General features: G+C 38.7%; 1 long non-coding RNA gene across 1 annotated transcript; it reads right to left on the reverse strand.

Annotated features, from left to right (window-relative positions):
- Window positions 1-446: 446 nt before the first annotated feature.
- Window positions 447-5,864, reverse strand: LOC122142311. The gene is made up of 3 exons (XR_006158519.1): window positions 5,691-5,864; window positions 702-878; window positions 447-587 (listed from the first exon to the last, which is right to left on the reverse strand). It is a non-coding gene; the product is annotated as an uncharacterized LOC122142311 (long non-coding RNA).
- Window positions 5,865-9,545: the final 3,681 nt, after the last annotated feature.

Raw genomic sequence — 9,545 nt, forward strand, 5'->3', positions numbered from 1 at the left:
TACAACAAATAAAAGCAAAATGTCTTCTTTTGGCAGTGTCTCAGATTTGAAATGGCATTAGTTAATTTTTAATTAAACAACAGCCTGCTAAATGGTTGATCATAGACAGGTAGTTGTGCATCAAATCCATACGAAACTTTCTAAACACTTGCCTGAGGCCAAGACACAAATGGCAGCAAATGCCTCTGACAGCTTTGCTGATAAGCCCAAACTACTCGCTCATGTTGAAACACAACCGTTCCACCTGACACACTGAACCATTCCCTGACCCCTCTCTCACACAGTTCTGGTCCTGAGGAGTCCGCTGAGGGCCCTGTGGGCATGAGAGTTCAGGAGCTGGGCTAAAAGAACTTGAGTTATGATCGGGAGTTCTCTCTTCACTGGGAGCTGACAGGAGAACCATACCGCCGAGCTCTGGGGCGCTCTGAGGTAAGCAACCCATCTCCGTCACCAAGCCTGGCTTCTCTGACCCATCTATTCTCCTGTAGTCAGCTGCCCAGCAGGGTCAGGCCTGAAACATTAATCTTCAGCAGGCAAGAGGCGTGTTTGGGCAGCCAGAGAAGGCGAGGGTATGGAGTGGTGTTCCTCTGTGTTTAAAATGAAAGAAAAGATGAGTGTAAGTGGGTCAAGAGCTCCAGACCGGAGCAATAGCAGCTGCCCTGCAATGGAGAGCCACCTCCTGCCGGAAACGTTCCTCGTACCTGCTGGTCTGAAGGAGCGTTCCCTTCGACCCAGCAGAGGAACGAGGACAGCTGGTCAGGGGCCATGAGACGGACACTGCGGCCACTTCCACAGCTAACCACAGGCATACGTCCAGCGTTCCATGTCTGAAGTTTTTGCTGTTGTGAATTCCTCAGGCCACTGGCCAGCTAGCACAACTATGTCAAAAAAAAAATGTGCAAAGGTTGTGGTAATGTTTTCATCCAGTGTCTATGATACAACATATGTCAGGTTGTTTACAGAATAACATATTTATAAAATATAATTATAAAAATATAATGTCTGTAGTAAATATATTTAACTAGAAAATGAACTAAAACGTGTTACTGCAGTTTTTATATATCATCATTCAGCAATACAGAACATAAATTAATTTAGATATGACTCTTTACACTCCATCTATAACATGTGCAACAATACATGTTGACTTCTAATAACACAATAGAATTTGTGAGGTTTTTTTATTTTTTTATTTTTTATTCATTTTGTTGGAGCAGATAGGACAGCAGTCAACCAGCATAAATGTGATTTTTAAAATGTATCCTTTGATACACCTCATGAAATTGACTAAAAGAATGCACTGTACATAGCTACATTTTTGTTTGTGTGTTAGTATTATGCATATTCTGAAATTTATCACAAATCTAACTAAAAAAAAAGGACTTTTACAGTTAGACTTTTATCGAGAATTTCCTCGAAATTACTTTTGTCAAGTGTGTTTTTAAAACAGTGCAGTCCCGCTCTACACCATGTCCGTGCTGGGCGTCTCTTTGGATTTAAAATTTTACGATTCATCATTCAAGTCAAATAAACAAAGACTGCTCAGGGCGCAAGATATAGTGACCAGTTAAATATTTTATGACAACATTTACCATATAATGAAATTAACTAAGGCATATTTCACACAGAATTGGAGAGAGAAAGAATGAGCGTAAGATGGTATTCCGGTTTATTTTCTCAAAGTTGGATGAAAGGAGACGAGCACGGTGCCAGAGGTCAGACACAATGTTAGATAATTACAGTCTTGAGTGATTGAGGTGAGCTGAAAGGCAAATGTTGACTAACGCCATAACCTTTTAACTTGTTAATCCCTGCTTTTCAGAAGAAGTGAAAACGTAGCCACTCGTTACCGTAGGCTAAATATGCCATCAGAGGGAAGTAAAGGAGGAAAAATGCTTTCAACATATGATCCTGGAAGTTAGCTCACCTAGCTTGACTATCATTAGCCTGCTAACACGAGCATTCATTGCCAGATCACAGACTGTGCCGGGGATTATCTTTATCGCAGTGTATAGGGATCTAATAATCATGAATAAATCATAAAGCAGATCTGTGAGTGAAGGATATCAAGAATTTAAAGTAATGGTTGTAGTTAGTGTGTTGTTTGTTGTTGCTGTGGTGTGGTGTTGAGCTTTGTGCCAGAGCCTGCAGTCGCATGTGGATGTAATTTCAGCAGGACGTGTTTTACGCAAATCAAATAAAAGAGTCTGAAGAGAGAGAGAGAGAGAATGGGGACAGGTTGTAGAGAAAGTATTCCAAAAACAATATTCCAAGACACAGATGCATCAGTGGCCACGTTTACATAGATTGCAATGAACTGTTAACAAAGTTAAGTATAATTGCCATTTAGGCAGCACTAGCCAATTACTTTAAAGGGATTATATACATGTACAGTATTTTACTGTCATAAATATTTTAGAAAATAATATATTTTATGAAATATTAAAAATAATTAATAATAAAGAGTACCTTATTTCTTATATGTGGTGTCATTGATTTGCACATAACATTAAATCCAAAGAAAAATTCAAATTCTCTGATGCATTGCTCATTTAGTATGCTGGTGAAAGAGGGTTCACCTCACATGGCTGTGAATGCAGACAGTTAAAGGTTGATTTACCCAGAAAATCTAAACATGCAGTCCAATGTTTCAGTCTGTCAGTCACAGTAATAATGATGGGTACTCTGCAAACGTGTGTGTGTGCTCATATAGTGTGTGATTAACATCTGTCTCTGCTCTGATGTGGACGTATGAGGAACGCATCATCAGATACCGCTCCATAAAGCTGCTCTTCTGGAAGACACACATACACACTGTGATGTGGCTTTGTGTTTAGATGAATGTCACATATAGTTAAAGTTTCATACTCATTTCCCAGTCATTTAATGCTAGCCTGCATATGGCACGAGTGAAAAGTAACAAATCAAATGCTGATCCTGATGATCACTAGGCTCAGGCCTAGTTAGACATACAGTAAGAGTGTAGAGCTAAAGAATGGGAAACATAGCTTAGATCATTTGGTCATGAATGAAGGAGGAATGTTTGAGTTCATATAAAAAAGCTTCAGACTTTGGGATCTTGACACATTTAAACAGAGTTTAAGATATTGTGGAGATCTCATCTGAAATTCTGGAGGAGAAATGATTTCCTAAAAATTACAGAGATTATGGATTACCTCTCAGGATATATATATATATATATATATATATATATATATATATATATATATATATATATATATATATATATATATATTACACATCATTACACATAGAAAAATGAAGTAAGCACAAACTAACAATTATTCGAATAAATAAATACATAAATACATAGATAGATAGATAGATAGATAGATAGATAGATAGATAGATAGAGATAGTAGCAAAATTAATATCACCATATTAATGTCCTCTAATAAATACAAAAGTTATTATTAAGATTAGATGCAACTTTCTGACATCAGAATGAATAGGAAGGCATGTTATCCTGCCAATTCATTGTGTGTCACATCTGTCTCTCTGTCTCTGAGAGTTCATCTAGATTAGGAAGGTGACACTGTCAATCTAATCCATCTTCTTGTCCTTGCAGGAACACATGTGTATGTGTGTGTGTATGTGTGTGAAATGCAAATTTTCATTGTTGCGATAAAAATAAATAGACTAGCCAAGGACCGTAGGGTGTGTGTGTGTGTGTGTGTGTGTGTGTGTGTGCATCACCTTTATGGGCACTGACAGGCGCTCGTCACTGTCGGCCGTTTGTGAGCTGAGCTTTGATGCGGGTGACTGTAACTGCGAGGGAACCGCATCGATAGATCCGTGTTGACAAGCCTCATATTCAAGGGCACATTGAAGCTCATCCGGAAACTTTTACTCTGGTTTAATTGTTTCCCAATAGGTGGAGAGATGCATGCTGCAGTATGGGATCTCTTTCAGAACATTTGACTCATAACTTGTTTAGATTTCCTGAAGATCTGTTTAATATCCCCTATACAGTTTCAGACGAGATCTCACCAATGCCTTAAACTGTGCTCCGATTTTCCAAGATCCCAGAGTCAGCATTCAAAAATTGGAAAATGCTAACTCAAACATTTCAGATTAAATTATTCCATGACTAAAAGATCTAAGCTACTACAGACAATTCTAGCTATGTACTCCTAATTTATGTGACCCTGGACCACACAACCAGTCTTAAGTTGCTGGGGTATATTTTTAGCAATAGCCAAAAAAAACATTGTATGGGTCAAAATTATCAATGTTTCTTTTATGACAAAAATCATTAGGATATTAAGTAAAGATCATGTTCCATGAAGATATTTTGTAAATTTCCTACCGTAAATATATAAAAACTTTTTTATTAGTAATATGCATTGCTAAGAATTCATTTGGACAACTTCAAAGGCGATTTTCTCAGTATTTAGATTTTTTTGCACCCTCATATTCCAGATTTTCAAATAGTTGTATCTCAGCCAAATATTGTCCGATCCTAATAAACCATACATCAATGGAAAGCTTATTTAAATTTAAAAATTGACACTTAAGACTGGTTTTGTAGTCCAGTGTCACATATGTCAACAATTGCCTCGTTTGTGTCTATTTTTTATTCTACTATATAAAGTTCAAAATGACAGTTTCAATTATTTTAAAGCATTATTTTTAATTATCTTACTGTAAGTTCTACGCTAATTTTAATACCTGCAAGACCTGAACATTAGAATTGGCATGAGACTAATGTTATACAATTGCTTACTTGTCTGTTTGAAGAAGTCATAATCCAATATTTCAAATTCAGTGTAATTAACATAACACTAAACCCATTCACTTTAATCATGTGAAACTATTTCAAATAGCAAAATGTAAAATGATGATTTAGACAACTTTAGAATCAAATAGCACATTCATGTAGATTTTGTTTGGTTTTTTTTTTTTGTTCTTTTTTCTGGAGCACAGTAGACTAAATAAACATAGTCCCGATAAACGTTACAGATGCTGTCCATTGAGCTTGTAAGGAATTTCTGGAGAAATAAATGATAAATATTTGATACTTAGCATAAATCTTAGCATACAAGTCAGTCATTAGAGATTTGCTTTGGTTAGATATAATACAAGACATTAATGCTAAAGACCTGATATTACTGCAATTGTTAAATGTAGCCATTCTCCAGAAGCAAAAGCAATGACAGACAGACAGCTAGACTGCTGGAGATGGTTTGGGGGTGGGGTAGTGCTCTGTTGTGTAGCTTTACTCCAGTATGGAGGGTGTGTGTCACTAGGTGGCGCTTTGGTACAGTCGTCTACCCTCCAGCACAGCAGACACACACTCAAACAAAGCCTGAGCAATACTCAACAATACCAAAAACACACGCATGTTCCTCAGCATCACAGTCTCAACATGCTACAGACATGCTTGTGGGATTCAACTAATGCTTAGAAAAACAACCGCTGCTGATGTTCAGCGTATGAAAAAGAGCACTCAATATTGCACATATACATGAAAACAACAGTATATTTTATTGAACATTATTCAGCACAAGGTCCAGCGCGCATACACATGCACAAACGCAACACAAAGCAAGGATGAGAAGTGCCGCTCCGCTAGTACGTGATGTAAACGGATCGGTTCTGTACAGATGACACTTACCTGAAGGCCGTTATTAGAGAGAGCGAGAGAAAGCCGGTACACAAACCCTTACCTGCCCTCAGGACGGGAGAGATGCACGGAGACCGAGACGAGAAACAAAAGAGCGAAAATCAAATGAAACTGAGATGCAAACCGATCATGACGTGTTAGCTGTAGTGTGCGCAGGGTTTGGGCTCTGTCAGATAGCTTTAACAAAGTGGCCCAGGCTGGAGTCGACATCAGCGCTTTACAGGAAGTTAGTGTGCTTGGTTGCACTGGTCCTCTCAGTCATTCTCATTGTGGAGTACATGCAATTTGTGCAAACTGCAATTATAACCCCGTTAGCTTCAGAAGAGCTCTTTAGGTATGTCAGTCTGGGTCGCCCCCGGCTGGATAGCGGCACTCAGGCGAACGAGGGGTTCCTGCATGGCCTTCGCCACCCGAGCAGAGCAAAGCGGGGTGGATAAAGGGCTGGTGAGGGTGGAGGGGGTTGTTTGGGGTACAAGCAGGCAGCTGCGTGAGTGCTCTTGTTGATGTTATGCAGCTAAACAGTACCAGCTTGCTGGAGCGCTTAACTTCTCCTATCCCACTGCCCTAATGAAGTCCTGAAAGGTTTCCTGGCTGCCTCATATGGCTTTATTTAGTGTCTCAGTGAGAAGAACCATTACTAAACACACACACATACACACACGCACAGAGAGAGAGAGCTAAAGGTGAGGCTAGCATGCTAACATAGCATTGCTAGCCTCAATGGCAAACAAGCAGCACATAAACGGCAACGGGAAAGGGATAAGCATTGTGTCAATATTGAGAGGGAGAGGGAGTGCAGAAAAGGAAGGACCCCCTTTGCTTTGTGAACGTGTAATGGCACTTCATTTTAATTTTATGGTTTGCCAGTGCTCCGCAGAGGGAAATTGTTTTCTATGTGGTTACACAGCCTGTCGAGAGAGAGCGAGAGAGGGAAAGACACGCACGCCAAATAAAACAGCTGTGGTGGCAATTGAATTTGTATTCACAGTAAAGTAGGTTAACCCAGTTAAAAGTCAGAAATCCAATAGCGACAGCCGATCGGCGAGAGTGAGGCATCTCTCCCGGGGCTGCGGAGACCCGTTCTCATTCGCTGGGTGTCTTAAAAGCATCGCAATATATCAGCATGCTAAGAGATAACGGCATGTAGGATCAGGCATGCGGGGAAGGAAAATGTGATGCACTTTTCATTTGCTGTAACATGCGGCTTCCCCTTTCCCCGTGTTGTTTTTCTTTATCGGATAGACCGTCGGAACGCAGGTTCAGGCGTTTGTCACAGTCTGTGGCTCTGCGCTCATTGTCTTTGGGAGCGTGCACGTTTTATCGGCTCGATCTGTCGAGCGAGGCCTTCCGCCCCCCGCCGTCTTGAGCGAGAGAGGATGTTTTCATAAAAGACAGAGAATGGGGAAATGACAGCTCCCCCTGCCTTTGTTATGGGAATATATGGACTCCCCCTGGTTCATTGACTTTTTATTACAGACTGAGTAAAACGACTGTTAGCAAACAGGGGCAAATTTGATGCAGCCATTTGTTTTGTAATGTCTGAATCGTTTGTATTTCCTGTGTATTCGTATGCTAGGATTGAGAGATAAATGGATCATCATTTAGAGCACGCTGGTTTTGCTTCAGGATGCAGATTTTGATCAAGTGCGAACCCAACACTCTGCCAGATTTGTACAAAAACCTTTAAATTGAATGTTTCAATCTATTCATTGAAATAATTCAAACAGGACATATGCTGACTAGCCTGAACAGCAGAGGTGTGATTTACCAACCTTACACATAGAACAAACACTGAGCCAAATATTGTAATATGCTGCCTTCACATGCTATTGGAGTTATCGTAAAATATGATCTTTCCATTCAGAAATTGGATATGAAGATATTTACAACTGGGAAACTGTGACACCCCAGGTTTTTTCAGAGTTTGGTGGGCCATAAACTTTAAACATAGCGGAGTAGAGAACTATTGCTGTTGTGACTGATAAGTTTTATTTATTGTTTTCATTTAACATCAACATTGCATTACTTCACTTTACAGTCATATATATGTGTGTGTGTGTGTGTGTGTGTGTGTGTACAAATAACCATTTGATGCATAATGAATGTATTTTTCACAGTTAAAACAGCATTTATTTAACCAAAACTTCAGAATCGTCAACAAGCTGACTATGTAGATGAAGAGAATGTTTACAGTACGGTGGGTAAGCTTTATATGGTTGTCAAAGAATGGCACTCTACATTTTATTTAAAATCCTTTGTCATTTTCAATACATTTTGATTCTTATTCTTTCTGACAACAAAGTTCCTTAACACAGCATATTTAAAATGCCACTTAAGAAGAGGAAAGTACAACATTTCTGATAGTACTCAAGCCATGTGCATTTTTTTTCTATCCACAGGCTGTCCGAGTTCAGAACCACTATTAGACTGAAAAATTTGTTTATATATTGTTTTCAAGTGTTCTGTTGAGATATGCAGGGTTGTCCCTAACCCATCACTGTGTGTGTGGCATGCTGTGTGTGTGTCAGTAGCAGATATTTATGCAAAAAAAAAAAAAAAAAAAAAAAACAGAAAACAAATGCAACAAAGCAAGTGCAAGGAGTCTCGGAGGTCTCCAATGTTTTCTTCCTCTGTGGTGGTCTAGCATAAACCCCCACTACTACATCTGCTTCTCTCTCACCACCCCCTCCACCCACCCGCTGGGGCAGGAGCGGGCCATGGCTGCGGCCCTACTCTCCCCCTCTCGCCCTGAGCCTGTGCCCAGCTAGAGATGCCATCTGATACAAGTCTATCATAATGAAGGTCCAGCATGAGGCTAAATGAGTTTGGAGCTTGACGGCGTGAGGGGCTAATGACTGCAATACACCAGCGCTTCGGGCCCGCACTTGGCTTTGGGAGGGCATATGGCAGCCACCTCCATCGCTAGAATACGTACAGAGAGGAGAGAAGAACGTTAAAACAAAAAGCAGGACTAGACCAGAACATGGAAATTTTCAACTTTGGCCTGTGTTGCATGGTTTAGAGAACAAAAATTGTTCAATCAAAAATGAAGATTATGTTGTTTATGTTATGTCATATTTATACACCATCATGGAACAAAAAGTAGACATTTAACAGTATGTCTGAATTGCTTCCATAAAATAAAAGTCATTGGGGATCCAAAATATCAGAAAAATAATAAGCATTATAAAAAGCATCATAACAGTACTCCATATGACCTGTAACTTTATGTGAAGAACAGACTGAAATTTAGTTCTTCAATGAAAATAATGGCAGATATGGTTGCCATTCATGTTTATTTATAGCACCTTGGACATTACAAAAAAATAAATAAATAAATAAATAATAATAATAATAAATAATATATATATATATATATATATATATATATATATATATATATATATATATATATATATATATATATATATATATATATATATATATAATTTATTTATCTTTTGTGGAAACTGTTCCTTGAAAATTTCATTCCTACAGGCTTTTTATAATTTAAGTAGTCTAGGGATCACAGATATTCAAAGTAAAATGCAGCAGGCCTTTGAGAAACCCTACATGCCTCTGTACAACACTTGTACAGTTTTTTAGCCATTTGTAATAGCTTTTGTAGAGTCATAATAATTTGAATTGGATTTAATGTCTCAATGGCAGTCAATCAATAAGCAAAAACAAAGTCCATTAAGTGGCTGCTGCAGTTAAAGACGTGTGAAAACAGCAGAAGCTTAGCAAATACTGCATTTCACTAGCTTACTTTTATGGTTTCCAAGTTATCCAAATTAGCTTAAAGGATTGATAATTCTTTCCTAATATAACACTGTTACTGAGGCCTTTAACTGTGACTTCCCCATTTTGGTTTTGTCAAATACTAAATAGGGGCTTG

The sequence above is a fragment of the Cyprinus carpio genome, chromosome B24 (genome assembly GCF_018340385.1).
Source record: "Cyprinus carpio isolate SPL01 chromosome B24, ASM1834038v1, whole genome shotgun sequence".
Taxonomy (NCBI): domain Eukaryota; kingdom Metazoa; phylum Chordata; class Actinopteri; order Cypriniformes; family Cyprinidae; genus Cyprinus; species Cyprinus carpio.